Below are 17,761 nucleotides of genomic sequence, written 5' to 3'. Positions count from 1 at the left end.
CACGGTTTGCAGTCATTTTCTTATGATGTTACAAATAATAACCTAACCAGTTAAAAGAGAACCATCAGAATGGTATGATGAAGAAAATATCAAATTTATCATGCAATATATGATGTCATACAATAACAAGAATTATGATGCATGCATTGATAACTTAATATTTTCATGTACAAACTATTAATGACACGATACAATCATTTGAAACATGCTTTCATTATACAATTTCACATGGAAGCCATAATAAAATTGAAAGTAACTACATGCTAGCATGAATACAATTACATCAATAATTGCAATACATCGTAATCATTCATATCAAACAAATGACAAACATGTACCCGCAGCAAACACACTTCAATATTCCACTAGCTACTACCATGCCTAGCATGGAATTCGTACTCCAAAAATAAGAACACTTTTATATTCATACATTAAAATCATGCTCAACATGATCTCCGAACTCCAACAAAGCAACCCTAGATATCAACAACTAAGTGAGTGTGTGAACAATAAAGTGTTACATCTAATAAATTAAATAACATGTGATACGCTTGCATCACTTACTCACCACGGGTATTTACTCGATTTACATTATTTTTGTCACTTACTTACCACGGGTGGCTGAGCACAAGCGGGTTCTGTTGAGAAATCTGCAAAAAACATTGTTTTAAAATGAAGTCACCACAAAAAAAAAAAACTGAGGCAAATGAAAACATCTTGCATAGGCCTTGAGAAGCCCAGTACCCAATGACCTACCGAAACCGCAGGGGGTAGACCCCCTGTAGGAACACAAGGGGTCGACCTCCTGCCGGAAACCGCAGGGGGTCGACCCCCTGCCGAAACGTAGGGGGTTGACCCCCTGCATTTTGGCAGGGGGGTCGACCCCAAACTGTTCCGGCAGGGGGTCGACTCCATGTTGTTCTGGCAGGGGGTCGACCCCTTGTCGGAACATAGGGGGTTAACCCCCTGCCAGAACAGGCAGGGGGTCGACCCTCTGCCTGTTCTGGCAGGGGGTCGACCCCCTGCCGAAAAATGCGGGGGGGGGGGGGGGGGGGGGGGCGACCCCTTAAGGTATTTTAGAATATCTGTCTCCGGGCGGGAACGGTGGGGCCGGCGGACGATGGGCCGGTGAACGGCGAACAACGGAAGGCTGGCGGGAGCGAGAGCAGCGAAAAAAAAAGAGGGTTGGGATTAGAGTTATTCGACAATTCGCGATGGCTTAGCGATGAATTAATTCTGTCGCTAAGCCGTCGTAAATCAAATGTACGAAAATAGCGACGGAATATATTCCGTCGTCAATTCCGTCGCTAATTAGCGACGGAAAATCTTTCGTCGCAAACGACGTCGCTAAATGTTGCGTCCGTTACAACAAAATATTTCGTCGCTAATTAGCGGCGGATTTTACGACGGGATATATTATGTCGCTATTTTCGTAAATTTCATTGATTATAGCGACGGATGTGTTTTGCTCGTTAATCTGTCGCTAACTAGCGACAGAATTATTCCGTAGCGAAATTCCGGCGCTAATAACCTATTTTCTTGTAGTGCCACTTGACATGCATAACACATATTCAAAGATTTAATAACATCAAAAGGCAACCCAAAATGGTCTATAAGTCTGACTAATTTTAGACTTGCATGACCAAGTTTATTGTGCCAAAACTGAGCAACTTTATTTTTAATACTACCAAAAGAGTCAATTAAATAAAGACCATCTTTGATGCACCCCCGAACTAGGTCCTTTCTAGATCTCGTATCTTTGATCATTCCGTCCTCAAGTTGAAACCCCAAAACTACTTAGTTGTCATTGGAGAATCTTTGCACAGAATGAAGCTTTTTAGTCATGACACATATAAAATATCATTAATCATAAATTAAGTTTTTTAAGAGCTTAAAATAGAATCACCAATATGAAAATTTTTCAAACCTATACCATTTTCAACTCACACCGAGTCATTCCCTTGATTGTCCAAATAAACTAATAAGGAGTTTAGATCAAAAAAAATATGGCAGGGTGTTCTGAAATCTAGACATCCTCTCCTATGACGATAGGGCAGCAAGATATGAGGAGTCGAATCTTGACTCTCACAGAGGATGTCTCTGCATGTTTTAGTGATGTGCCCCATCATCAGCTCAACGCCTTCACAACACCCTTTGGCCATGCGGGCAACCCCCGCCGTGGTCTCTCTCTCTCTCTCTCTCACATACATGTGTGGTGTGTGAAAATCATATCTCATGTCATTTAAACGAGAGAGATGAAGAAAGACACCACTGACCATCAAATTAGGACCGAGTCCTTGAGCATTTCACTGCATGTAAGAATAATAATCTGCGTTACTCCTTCATATGGCCTAACCCTAAGAATGAGGAAAACGGTTCCCATCATTTGATTTATGATGGGTTCCATCATATATTCGATCCTAGCCATCCAATCAATGGCTAAATGGTTCTGATGGATGGCTAGGATTGAATGTATGATGAAGAAACCCATCCTATTTTAAATGATGGGATCCGTTTCCAAGAATGAATCTATATATATGCAACAAAAGCTTACTGATAAGAGGCTTCAACCAATTTCCTGATAAGAGGAGGATAGTCAAAACCCGGTGAGTCCTATTTGGTGAAGGCTCCTTTGGACATGCCCCCCCAGGCCTTCAACATATATAGGCAGTGATGACCAATGCGGTTGATGATATGATGCATAAATGACATGAGAATATTGGTAACACTGTTCATGAATAAATATATCAATAATAATTATATGTGATGTTATCCTAGCACGTAAGATTGTGACACTATGAGACACTCAAAATATTATATTATATATTATGAGACAATGGCAAATTCTTTTAGTACTTAGCGTGCTTGTTTTTGTCGATGATTTTAACTAGGCCGCACGTTATGGGGAAGGTTTATCGAGGGTCCAGTATTTGACTTATATGTACCAGTCTTGGGAATCATTTCCACATATGAGAGAGAGAGAGAGAGCCATGGAGAAGCAAGAGTTCTTCTACAACCTTTCTCTTCTCCATGACAAAATTCAACAAGTGCAGGCATTGTGTCAGCTCTTGCTATCACCTCAAGCACCAATACACCACCAAGGATCAATTTCTTCAAAGGTTGGGAGCATCATGCAAGAGGTTGTCTTTACAGCATCATCCATGATGACCATCTGCCAGAACAATTTTGGCTTGAATCCCACAAAATTTCAGGGTGTTACAAGGCTAGCTGAAGGGTTGCCAGGGGGACTTGGTCATGCTGGAGCCCCTAATAATGGCGGCCCTCTTGAAGGTGATGAGTGTGCCTTGATGGAGGATAGTGTTCATTTAGATGGTCCCTTAAATGAGTTGAGCTTAGATATCTTTAATGATCTTCCTCAAGTAAACCATGGTGATCATACTGACTTGAGATTCCATGGGGAGAAGAATGGATCTCTTGCGAAAACCTCATGTGAAATTATTGAGCTGAGCCCAGCTGACCTGTTGGCTGAGTTCACCCACTACTGCCACATATGTGGCAAGGGCTTCAAAAGGGGTGCAAACCTAAGAATGCATATGAGAGCCCATGGGGATGAATACAAGACCAATGCTGCGTTGGTAAGGCCTATGTCCAACACCAATGGCCTAGACAAGGATCAAGACTCACCCATGCCTATAAAGTACTCTTGCCCACATCAAGGGTGCAGGTGGAACAAGAACCATGCAAAATTCCAACCTCTGAAATCAATGATATGTATGAAGAACCACTACAAGAGAAGTCACTGTCCTAAGCTCTATATGTGCAAGAGGTGCAATAGTAAGAAGTTCTCTGTGCTGGCTGATCTGAGAACTCACGAGAAACACTGTGGGGATCTAAAGTGGCAGTGCTCCTGTGGGACAAGCTTCTCTAGAAAGGATAAGCTTCTAGGGCATGTGGCCTTGTTCAAGGATCACACTCCCTTTGTTAGGTGCTCTACATTGGGAAGGAAAGCTTGACAACAAGGTAGCAATCACCACTTAAGTGCTTAACTTGTACATATTTGCAGATTGGTTATCCTATTGATAAGCTGAATCAATCAATTAAACATGAGGTCAGTCTTTAGGATACTATCAGCATATAGAAGAAAGTTTACATTTTCAAGAGGTATCTTTGTAAAGTATGATTATGAATTTAGGTGTGGCTATGTCAATATTATATGTTGATAACAATGGAAAATAGAAAGTTGATGAATTTTTACATGGTGCATATATGAAACCCCTCATGTTTACTTCCATTTGTGGTGAATACGGAACCGCTATTAGTTAAAGATTTCAGGAGTTTGGGATGATAAATTTCTTCTTAGCAACAAGAATTTAAGCATCACCATCTTTTGCATAAAGTCAAATAAGGGATTGGATGTTTCATTTCTAATAACAGCACAAACATTATTAGGTATTCACATGACCATTAGGGGTGTCAATGGGTTGAGTTTGATCCGGACCTGACCATTAAAGGGTCAGGGTTTGGTGATAAATAAGAAGTTTCAGATAGAATCCGGGTCAGACCCGAAGGGTCTGATTAATATATGGAGCTGGGTATGGTTTGTGCACTTTCATACCAGACGCGGGCCCCACCTGAGTTGTGACTAAGATCCACATTTTTTCAATATAAAAAGGATAACAAATAAAAATTTGCCTGGTATGGTCCGGGTCTGGTTCGTGTAATCCTTATAGGATCCGGGTTTGGTTTCTCTTATGGTGGATCCCATTGGACCTGAATCTGGACCTGGCACCAGCATTTCAAATCAGGTCTGGGTCTGGTTCCACCTGGGTCCGAACCAAACCCGACCAGTTGACACCCGTAATGACCATAGATTATAGAGGAATTAACGAATTGGACCCCTTTTCAGGCATTAAATTTAATATAATATGTCATAAATCATCAATTCTTGAAACGCCATTCGTTGATAATGGAACGATTGGAAGATATTAGTTCTTTTCCATAGGTTTCTTTACTTGAAAAAAAAGAAGAAGAAGAAGAAAGGGCTTGGGAAAAATGAATCCCAGTCCCTCAAGTTTGACAACTGGTTATCTTCTCCATGTTAACTGAATATTGATTCTTTTTACGATTTGGTATACAACTCTTTTTTCTTAAGATTTTTTTTTTTGAAAGAGGTATACAATGCTCTTACTAGACCTCTTTCTGTTTTCCATTTTTTTTTCTTGAACATGACATGAAATTTATGACTTTATGATGCTAATGAGTAATGTTGAACTGCTTCGTCAGATTCCTCAGTCTCAATAGCCGTTTCCTTTGCATACAGTAGGAAACTTAAGCCGATTTGAAGAAAGACAGACTTAGATAGTGGCCTTTTCTATTATTATGCAGATTAATTTGCTCCTACTAGGGATACATTAGTCAAAGTTTTTTAGAATGACATCAAATTACATGACTAAATTTATCAGTCCATAACCTAAACTCAACTGTTTTCATGTGGAAATGAGAAGAATGAAGCTCTAGATAAAGACAAGTCATTGCTTCACTGCATGAGTGCAGACCAACATTTGTTTGGATGGCTATGTCACAATGACACGCCATTTAGAGCAGAGTGCAGTCATTGGTTGAACGAGTCCGACACGCTATGACAAGATGACATGAACAAACATTATCTTAATATTTTTAAAGTTCTCATTTATGTTTAAATAAAAATATATATCTTTATGTACTAAAACATCAAGAAATATTTGTTTTTATTATTAAAATAAAAAGAAATTCATGTCCTCATGTTCTATTTTTCAAAATTTTTATGAATTCACAACTCGGGTCGAACCTGTGTCATTGTGATGTAGGTGGATGGGTTCCTTGGGAACTTCCAAAAGGCTGCTGGATCACAAACCAAAGTTGCTAAAAGTATATGCTACACAAAGCATGCACTCCATATCATAAATTTCACTGTCTTGCACTTGCCAAGCTGAATACTAGGAGCATGAAACTAGTGTGCTCAGAACGAGAAATAACTGAAGTGACTAACATTTGCAGGAACATGAGATTCAATACTCCTCAAAGTACTTGGCCGAGTGAGTAGATGCCAGGCATCTCTCTTAGCCAGGAGGACCTCAACCATGAGTTGGGATCTAAGGAGTGCTTAAGTGACCCGCTATGTGACACTAGCGAATCACATGACAGCATTGCTTGAGATCCATAGCAACATATTTCCAGCTCTACACGTAAGCCTTAGATATTTATGAAAATTTTAGACCGTTGACTTGTAAATCTTATAAAAAACTACGTGTGTGTCGGACCAGTGGATTTGAATACACGCCATCAAAAAAATAAAAGTTGAAATTAAAAACCAATTCCTAACAGCACTGTTCTGCCACATAAAACTATATGAAACTTTTCTCCGGAAAAGTAATACCTGTTTTTTCACACGCAGCACCATGACTAGCTGGAATTCCTGGTTCAATTCTTAGGATGCAACTCCACCGGTTGGAAGATCATGACTTCCCCTCTTAAGCGAATGGGTGATAACCAGAGATTTCTCGTAAGCAAAGGTAAAAGAACTTACCCTTAATGATTTTTCTAGGAGTTTGGAGTTTATAATTTTAGTTTTATCTTTCTCTTGTTAAAAATGGCCGTGCTACATTTAAGAATAATGATATTTCACATAATAACTGCAAGATATCGCACTATTATCTGCCTCTTTGAGCTCCCCAATTTAGACCTAAAGAACCTAAATAAATTGAATCAAGTACTTAATTTAGCTCCAGCACAGTTGATACTTTGAATCGTTTGTTGTCTCCTTAAGGAGGTTTCTGCTTCTGGACAAATGAAGCAGAAACTTACGGGGCCATCAGTGTCTATATTTTGCTCACAGCTACTGAAATAGTTTGGCAATGGTCTGCAAAACCTCAGCATTGCCCATTGAAAGAAAAGGGTACAAACCACATGACCTCTTGACCTGATAATTTGTTGCTTGTTTTCAGGGGTGGCATTTCCACACTTCCATGTATGTCCCATGATTTCTAATTGTAATAGCTTAATTCCCTGTACTTTCTCAGAGAGCAGATTTGTAGCCATGGTTTCATGATTGATCATTATGTCATTAGTCAGCTGCTATCAGAATCTTCAAACAGTTCATTCAATCTGATTGCACTTTGAATTATTTCTCTATTACTAGAAGGTTCAACTTCTGCCTGCCGTAAGAATCTTCCATACGGCCTTCTATGCCCATCTCATGCCCTTTTGAGTTCTACATATCCTATAGCAGACCATATAGAAATCTATGACATCGTTATCTTATGCTCTATCTTGGAGAGCTTTTTTGAAAGGTGGTGTCATTATGGATTCATCCTCAAATCCTATATTTTTCTGTTGCCTTAACATTAAAACCAATCTTAGAAGTTAGACCTTGATTCGAGAAAAACAGTAAAGATGCAGCCATCATATAGCTATTAGATGTAGCTTGTGTGGGAAATGCACTTCGATGCTCTTGTGCATATGTTTCTGCAATATGTTCTTGCCCATGAGCGTTCTGATCATGTGTTAAGGTGACTTGTGAACATCATTATGTTGAAAGGACGTCATAAGTTCTAAACCCATGAGCATGCATCTCGTGCTGTGAGGCCAAAGTTAGGTGTTACTCCTTAGTGGGCAAGGAGGACTCAGGGTTTTGGCTCCAATCAGCTTGCGAGTGAGGTGGTTTTCCCCAGTCGTCCAAAAAAATGTTTGGGGAACAAGTTCACACATTACATCATTTTTAATCAGATGCATGTTCTCTTAGACTATCAAACAGACTTACAAACAAATCTAGATAGTTGCACGAGGATTAACCATTCAAAACAGTGACGTTCCAAATGTGGGAGCCAAAACCTCTGTGCATGAATTCATAAACTAACACTTGGGCAGCAGAAATGCTTTTGAACAAAATGCTGAGAGAAAAAATAGTGTCTACATCTTTTTGTAAATCTTAAACACCAGATTTAAGCTTGTATCAATTGGATACTAAATCAATATATACATATAATCAATTGTTAGTTGGATTTAACCCACGAGGGCTCCAGTCATTTGGTAGGGAAACTCATAAATGTCACCGAGTTGACAGGACATCACGAGTTCAAACTTCAAAACACGGGCGTGTGCATCCTTTATCTTGATGCTGAAGCTGAGTGTACTCCTTAGTGAGCAAAGGGAGACCTGTGTTCTGCACTAATGAACTTGTGAGCGGGGAAAACAAAATTTGTTTGCTAGATTTACCTTCAAACCATAATAGAGCCTTTTCGCATTTTGAAACACCTTTTTATTAGAAAACAACTAAAGAGACACGTAGCAGGCAACAATCTCTAAGGTTCTGTTTGGGAGCTCATACTATGTGAGTGTTGGAGGGGATTCCATGAATCTCCAATGCAGTATTGTTTGGGAGCTTGGATATGGCAAATCCTAAGAGATGGGATGGGATTTTGCAGCCTCAAATCCCTCCCATTTCCCAATCCCAGCTATAAGCTCATGCTGGTTGTAATTGGCAAGACCAATGTTGGAGATCCTTATCTCCCTTTTCAACTCTCTTTCGGGCTCCATTTGGGAACTGGTAGCTGGGATGGGAGTTTATGCATTCGGTAGAAACTTGGTCAAATTAATTTGATGGTGGATGTTTGAAAAATAGTTGGAACGAGAGTTTATGCATTAGAGAAAGGAATCGAGACCCTCGCTTCATTTGCATTTGCATTTGCATCAAATCTTGGATTTGAGAGCTGCCACATTTCCAAATGCATAAACTCCCTCCAACTACCAGTTTCCAAACAGAGCCTTAGTTTTACTCTTTGGCTACAATTTGCTGTTTGGAACTAGCTGTCATGGTAAGGAACTTTGTCACTTTGGCATAGTCATATGTTAAGGAAAATGTCAAAGATTGAAAGATCACATAGATTTAAGCTTTGTTTGGGAGCCTTCCCATGTAAAAGCTTTCATAGGGGGGTGGTATGAAAGGATTTACACATAAAAAGTAGTAGGTGATCGAAAAAACTGGGGCCTACTTGTGCCAGCATGACACTTTCCTACTATAGTGATTCGATGTTTGTTTCATTAGTGGTGGGAATGAATTACAAAAAATGACTATACTGTACGACAAAAATAATGTGTTTCAAAAAATGACCCACAATTTATCAAATCCACCGAGTAGACAATATGGCAAGTTTCCAAATTCTTCTTATCTCCTTTACCCCTCGCAGGTGCGAATTTTTGAGTTTCGCACGTCATGACGCTAAAATAATACACCTATGATACTCCTCAACAAAATCACATGTGTGGTTGCGAAATTTCAAAAAAGATTGTGAAATTTCAAATAATTTGTGAAACTCATGATAAGTTTCGCAATGCACGTTGCAAAAAACCTTTTTAGTGTTGCGAAAATTCGTATCTTATGAAATCCAGAACAATTGTCACACTGGTATTGCGATTTTTTTTTTTTTGCAATTTTTTTTACAAATAGTATAAAAGCAAAGCTAGGGTTTCATAGAAACTAAGTTTTTTGTGTTATCCAACTAGTGAGAAATTATGGTCATTTTTTCATGGCCAAACATCAATGGTGAGAAGATTGGCAGTGTTTCATCTGTGAAAAATCATCAACAATGAGTTTTTTCAATAAGAGCATATTATGATATGAGTGGAATAGAAAATAAAATCTGTAGTTAGCGTTCAATCACGTGTTATGGGTGAGATATCCAACATTCTTGAGACCGCTCTAAAGAACTATGATAGCTGAATAGATGTGTTTTCCCCTTATCAGTACAAAGTCAACGTATCTCACACTTAATATTCGATCATGTGGTTTGAGTGAGATACTCTGTCAAAGATGCGGTGAGAACCAACATTCTTATGAAAGAATGAAATGAATGCAATGTATAAGCGACTTTATTTTATAAAAAAATAAAATGAATGTAAAATGTATGAGCAACTTCATTTTGTAAAAGAATAAAATGAATGCAATGTATGAGCGATTTCATTTTGTAAAAGAGTAGAATGAATGCAAAATATATGAGTGACTTCATTTTGTGAAAGAATGGAATGAATGCAATGTATGAGCAACTTTTTTTTGTGAAAGAATGAAATGAATGCAATGTATGAGCAACTTCATTTTTTGAAATAATAAAATGAATGCAAAATGTATGAGCGACTTCATTTTGTGAAATAATGAAATAAATAAAATGTATGAAAGACTTCATTTTGTGAAATAATGGAATGAATGCAATGTATGAGCGGCTTCATTTTGTTAAAGTGCATGCTTTCTTTCATTACTCTTTTTTTGCATCCTGATGCCCCATTTTTTAAAACTCTGAATTTTGGCCCCTTTCATCTAGTTTTTTTGGTGAATCTTCTGCAAAAAGAATTTTGAGATTTTGGAAGAAAAATAATTTTTGCAATACCGGTGCGATGCGATTAAGAAACTTCGCAATACCAGAGCCAAATTCTTTTTTTATCTTAAAAAAGAAAACTGAAATTCATATGTACCTTATAAAATTTCTTTCTGATTTTTAAAAAACAAACTGAAATTTGCATGTACCTTATGAAATTCATTCCTGATGCAAAAATCACCAGTTATATTACATGTTCATTCTCGATTATATACATATTATACACAATTGATTCTAATAAACAAATCAATCACCTGTTGCATAAACAACACATATCAAATAAAAAACAAAATCAAACAACCCCATTCCCTGTTACATACACAATTCATTTTCCTTTTATATAAATCATTTATTCTACTAAAAAATAAAAATCAAACAACTTCATTTTCTGTTATATATATATACACAATTTATTCTCCTTAAAAATAAAAATCAAATAACTTCAACTTTCATTGCCGCAAGCGCACTGATCATCTTCATTAGCTTTCATCCATAGCACAAGTGCATCCTACAACTTTGACTCTTTATTGCCACAAACTACCTCTAACACAACATTAAACTGAATGCGTACTTGAACAAAAGAAGCACAATAATGAAAAACAATATGTAAACTACAAAAAAGCATGTCATAGACTACTTTTAAAATGCATCGAATACACACACATTATTTCCTAATCTTATTTTTGCCTATTGTGGCCAAGCTGGTGGCATACAATGCACTTATATGGCACCACCTCCTTGTATTCCGTTCTTCATCTCTTCACTTTAGGTTACCCTACTTTCTTAATTGGCGCTGGTGGTAGGAATAAGGGTCAAAGAAGTGACGTGTAGGATATTATCGATCATCAAATGAAATAAATAAGTGCCATATGCAGCTTGATATAATCCAATTGTATAGAACTTGTCGTTATCATCTGATTCTGCACTATGTCTGTCATTGTTTCTAGCATAAAATGACTGATTGGTTGTATAAAGTAAATCAAAACTTGTTGTATTGATGACTCTCTTTGCTTAAAAAACTGCAACATTCCTGTATTCCCAACTTTTAACCAAAAAAAAATAATACCTTCAGTTCAAGCATAATTTAGAAAGAGCTTCAACCTTTACCTAGATTTGTCATCTACATTGGAAGGTTGGGTGTCATACAATATCTTATGATGAAGATCGCTGACACTAGTTTGTCCAAGTGATTTCACATTGTTTGTAATGATCCTCTCATCATTAATTGTTGGGAATAGTGGGATGTTCGCTAGAGAAGTGAGCTCAATAGTTGGTGGCTGAGATAGATGCACATTATCCACAAGATTTTTATCATTTCATTCTTATACATCACTCTGGACTCCCACTTGATGCTTAATTATGCATCCTCCAACTTGTTTAACTTCGCAAACATTGCCAATTCATGTAGCTTTACTAGTAACTAAGTAAATGTTGCCCCTATGTAACATTGTCTAAACATTATCATCATCATCCAAGAGATATATCCATATATTTTCACCTTCTAATTTTGGAGTGCACTTATACTGAATGACCATTAACGCTTCCATATATCTGGTTTTATGAGACATTAATGCTATAAATTCTTTATAGTTGTTGTTTTTAGAAATTATTATAGATCTCCAAAGGAGTTGCACAGTGTTACAGTAATTTACAAATATCATTTCAGCAACTATCATAATTGCCTACACCAACCACACAACATATCACTCAGTTAACAACTTTGAAAACCAACAACCCACAATAAACACAACACCCCACACAACCAACCCCTATTCAATGTTTGTGCACAATCAACCCTAGCCTCAATCAAATAGAGATAAATATTGACAAAAGAATCAAATATTGATAAGCAACATACAAAAATAAGTAACTATATGCCCATTTATATAGGACAAAAACCCCAAAAAACTGAAAATAATTGAGAAAACTAACAGACAATGTTTTACACACAAAAAAAAACAAAAAACAGTCGATGAACCATCGTCGATGAGATGAGAGATTTTTGCAAAGTCATTGTCCGCCGTAATATTCGTCTATCGAAAGATCATCAAAAGGATTAGGGGACCACCAGTTGGAGACCATAATAACTCTAGGTGTTGCAAAAATAAAGCATCCAAAAGAAAAAGGAGGTTGCAAAACAAAACATCATTTATATGGGACAAAATTTTGCAAGAAAAGGTAATTTCACAATATAGGTGTGATTTAACTAAGAGATTTCACAATATCGAACTTTCAAAAATATTTTAGAATTTCTCAATACTTCATGCGATACTCGACAACAATTTCGCAATTATCAGACTCACAAATTTTATGATTTTTGTAGGTGTGCATTGCGAAAGTCATCACGAGTTTCACAAATTATTTAAAATTTTGCAATCTTTTTTGGAATTTCGCAACCACAAATGTGATTTTGTTGATAAGTTTCGTGGGTGTATTATTTTAGCGTCATGAAGTGCAAAAATTAAAATTTTGCACCTGCAAGGGGTATAAGCAACAAGAAAAAATTAGAAACCTACGATATTGATCGTTCGGTGAATTTGGTAAATTATGGGGTATTTTAAAAAATGCATTAGTTTTGTCATGCAATACGATCATTTTCCTAAAGAATTACATCATGCTTGCCAGCTCAACACTTTCTCATGAAAGTTGCATAATACAAACAAGGTCTTACTAGGCAATATAAACCTGTGAAAGTGGAATATGTGATTGTCACCTGCTAGGTCATGCACTTTTAATTTATAAAAAATTATCATGATTTGAATGCTTGGAGAGGTTGGAGAATCACAACTGTGAAAAAAAAAGGGTGTCTTGACTTTGAGAATCCAAAAATGTGATTAGTGGTCACCAACTCAGTTCAGTCATGTAACCAACTTTTACAGGATTCAAAGGAGAAGCATTCTCAAGTGAGAATCACAATTAAAACTTACACTTTCTTATTTTTCACTAAATTTGAGAAAGTATTGTGATTGTGATTAGAAAGTAGGCATTTTTTTTCTACCAAGGGTGAAATGAACACTCAAATTGTTGGTCCCACAGTTTTCATGAGAATGTATACTTTCATAGGTATTCCTACACAAACACCTTTGCAACTCTCACCTTGTGAAACTGCTTTCCCACCTAACCATTGGAGCTTTTTGATGAATGTGATTTTCATATGAAAGCCAGCACACTCTATGAAACAAACATTCCGCGGGTTGGAGCAGGCTTCAGCTGTCATATAGACAGTTGAGGTTCAATTTCCATGGGTGCTACCCCTCTGTGTATGCTGGGTCTTGAGGGTGAGGGTCCTAGCCCTAGTGTTTTATGCTGCCAGGATGGCGACATTGTCTCTAGACCCAAACACGATTTCCCCAAGCAAGATATAAAAAACGGAAAAGGTTTTCTAGCTTTTCGTAAGATTACTTTTGTTAAAACAAAAGCAACTTTTATTACCAAATTTGGCTTACAAACTATGAACTTATGTGCAAGGATAATCCTCTCAACTAGTTGGAACTTGATAGCCATACCAACAAATATGAATATGTTTGGAGGCTTATTAGAAAAAAAGGATGGATTGACAACCCATTTGTTTGTACCGTTGGAGGTGGGCGACGCAAGGCAAGGTGGGTTATGAGGCCCCACCTAGGGTTTTTTTTGCTTAGGCAAGGGTTCCTCATCATAAAAAAGACAACCCATTTGTTTTGTTATCATAGAAGGGAATACTTTTTCTCATGAAAAGACATGACTTTCTAAAATGAGATGTTTGTGTACATTTCTCATGAAGATCCTTTTACATGAGACAAGATGTGATTTTTTCCTACATGTATTATATCTTTTTTTTAAAGGCAAACTAGGGTTAAGGGTCTACCAGATATCATTAGAAAATAAAAACAATTATAGTAAAGGCTATATGTCCCTTCTATTGAAGAACCAGTCAAGGGGGTGGTCCATTTAGGACTTGACAATATGCCCCTTAATAATCTTTTCTAACAATTCTGCTATACATTTAGAATTGTATTTCAAAATTTGTAAATTGAAACTACAAAACATATAAAAAAAAGTTTGGCATATTGAGGGACTTGACTGTGGTGACCCCTCCCTTCCAGTTCATCTCTCATTTTAGCCACAATGTCAAACCTATATGATTCTATAATGACTTGTGCCTTAGGATCAATTAAGCTTAAGACCTTTGGCCGGCCACACCATTCCATAGTTTCCTTACCTTAATTGACTGAGAAATAGCCATCTCTCAAAAAGTGACCCACATGGTTCTTGTAAAGTCGTGGCCATAAGAGGACTGTTGGAAGGCCACCTCAATGGTCACTCTCTTCCAATAGTCGTGTCTCTTAGGGATGAAAGGATTTCTACTAGGGACATGTCCCCATTCCAACCCCTTACAGTTTTATAAGAAGGGTTCTATGGAGCCATAATTAAGTGTGAGAAATGCATGCTAAGGAAATGAGAGCAGATGCATACCTTTTTCTAGGTTTACAGAGAACTACCGCAAGTAACAGGGTTATGATAAAGTCAGACTATCCTTGGCCATTATGATCGTAATTGTGCATGCTTTAGCCCACCAAATCCGCACTTTCGCATAGTCAATTCCTTGCTCTTCGTTATCTTCTATAATTTACAGAAAGAAGTCTTGTTTTCTGAAAAATCTAGAAACAATCTATGTTCTGTTAAAAAATCAAAAAAGTTGTTTTATTTATCAGAAATAATGAAACAATGCTTATATTATTTTTGAATTACAAAATAGTGATGAACTTTTTATAAATTATAGAAAAGTAGTTATTCTTTTCTGTTTAATTTGAAAAGTCTCAGACATGGTTTTAGTTTAATGATTATTACATATTATGGACTCTTAACTTTTTTTAATATTATAGAAAAGTAGTTCTGCTTTGTAGAAAACCCCTTAAGTGTGTTATTTGCTTTAATTTTTCTAAGCATTGCCTAAACTAGAATAGAAACATAAAAAGTTTAAAGTTATTTATTTTGTAGAATAAATTATTATAAATTTCCAGTTGATAAATAATCACTAGTATTTCTCTATTTTTAGGCAAATGGCAAACAAAATAAACTTGGTTTTAGTAAGGCCATCATATTGATCTGGATTAATTTGTTATGGGTATAGATCTGGTTATATATGGATTCATATATATGATTAAACTCAAAACAATTAACGAGATCTATTATAATCCGTATTATGTTATGCAGCATGGGTCAGTTCACTATTTTGACAGGTTTAATTTATGGGTGCTTACACAAGATTATGTGTTGAAAGTTCTTTTATATCATGCTATGATGATGAGATTATTTAAGTATCTTAATGAATTATGGTGCAAGTGAGTTATAAGATACATGATTTGCATGGCATTAAAAGAAAAACTTTCATATGCTCAAGTTTCATATCCTAAAAAGAAGATAAATGAGTTGTATGACTAACTCAATTTGAATGAGGCTCGATCATGCTTATTATGCTTAGATCATAATCATGGCAAGTTTACTTCAACCCCTTCTGATGATCCAATCAGAATGAGCCTTAATGGATTGCTCAATGTTGTATGAACTGGATCAGGTACAATTAAATTGGATTAGATTTGAATAAACCTAGTTGAGCCAATTTGATTTAGTTGGACCAGTTTGATCAAGTTGGACCATATAGAATCCATTCCTTAAATGTTAGATTTTCTTGGCTTAAACCAGATGAACCAAAGTACAGGTCAATTCCCTATTAACCATACATATTGGTTGGTTCAAATCAATTATAATTAATCTTGATTATACTGGTTGGCTCAAGTCAATGATAATTAATCTTGAGTGAATGGGTTAGATCTCATGTGTTTATCCATATAAATTGAAAACTAAATATTTGATTCAAACTCATGCAATATATTTTTAAAAATCCATGTTGGAGATGGATTCAGATAAGCATAATAAAATTATGGAATGTTTGAATTTCCTATATACTTTGGATAGCTTTGGTCTAAATTTTATATTGGATCAAAGGAATATTGTGTTGAATGGGAATCCATATTAACAATATGAAATTCATGATTATTTTATGACATTGCATGTTTTGTTGGACACAGTATTGGTAATTCATGTTTTGTTTTGAGCATATTTATTATGATTTGAACTACAGTCGAATCATAGTTACTCATGTTTAAGTATATAAATGAACTTGATATATAATCAGTTTGGATCCTTATAGAATTGCTTAACTCTATGCTTGTATCAAGCCTATTTTGAATGTCTTGATGATGATATTTCAAGTTGATGCGGATATGTAAAATTCATAATAGCATAATAAGATTCAAAATTATCTTGAGGGTTATATTTTATGATTAATTCATGATTTGTTACAAGAATCATGTAATGGGTCTAAATAGTTGAGTGTTGAATATTTCTATATCCACGAATATAATGGATTTGGACTATAGTCAAAATCTATATAACCCATAGTTTTAATTGAGCTTTCTAGCCTTGCATGAAGTTCAAATTTTAACTTGACGATAACATCTCAAGTAAATTTCATGACCCATGTGAATCTATTGGAATGGGTATACTAATAACATGGGTTTGGATTATAGTCAAATCCTGCATGACTCATAATCAAATGCATAACCAAGTGGATATGATCTATATCTGGATATGGTATTATATTCATTCAACTTAGATGGTAATCATATGAATTTAGACGATAGTCAAATTCTAAATGATATGGTTGTTTGGCTTGATGTGAATATCTCAAATCAGATTTGGATATGAATTGAATCCAATAAACTTATTTTTAGATCTATATATGAATATAAATGTTCATTTGATATGTCAAGATTCATAAAAATGAGTTTATAGCTTTTGACATAATCATTGTGATGAGATAGTAGAAGAATCTCTCATCGAGTTTAGATATAATTCATATCAAATTGACTAAAGGACTTGTGTTTTGTCCTAAGAAATAATACATGTGTTTGACATGTGATGTTTTTGCTTTGATAAAGTGATATGCAAAAAAAAGTGAGAGCACAATTATTTTTTGCTTTTTCATGTGAATAATGTTAATAAATAATCATCATGGATTAAGCTCCTTAAATAGTTTGTGTAAAGTTAGTTGAATATCATAAGGCAAATGCATTGTGTACAGTATGAATTTGATAGAATTCATGATGATTTGGATTTGGATATATATCAATTCAAAATAATTAAAAAGTGATACAGCCTGATAAGAATATATTTTTATGTGGTGAATACAATATTGATTTTCTTTGTTGTTTTTTAATGATGCGCATGGATAGTGGGAGTTTAGTTTACAAGTAAAATGGTAAGTGTATTTATCATGAATCCATGTAAGATATGAATGTTTTTCACTAATATGCATGTAACTGCTATTTGTAAGTGAGAATATTTTATAC

General features: G+C 35.9%; 1 pseudogene; it reads left to right on the top strand.

Moving 5' to 3' along the window:
* Positions 1 to 2,990: 2,990 nt before the first annotated feature.
* Positions 2,991 to 3,974, top strand: LOC149821265 (protein SENSITIVE TO PROTON RHIZOTOXICITY 2 pseudogene; annotated as a pseudogene).
* Positions 3,975 to 17,761: the final 13,787 nt, after the last annotated feature.

This window comes from Nuphar pumila, chromosome 12, assembly GCF_984573655.1.
Source record: "Nuphar pumila chromosome 12, dmNupPumi1.hap1.1, whole genome shotgun sequence".
Classification (NCBI taxonomy): domain Eukaryota; kingdom Viridiplantae; phylum Streptophyta; class Magnoliopsida; order Nymphaeales; family Nymphaeaceae; genus Nuphar; species Nuphar pumila.
Note: the sequence above shows the minus strand (reverse complement) of the source record. Positions and strands in the feature narration are given on the sequence as shown.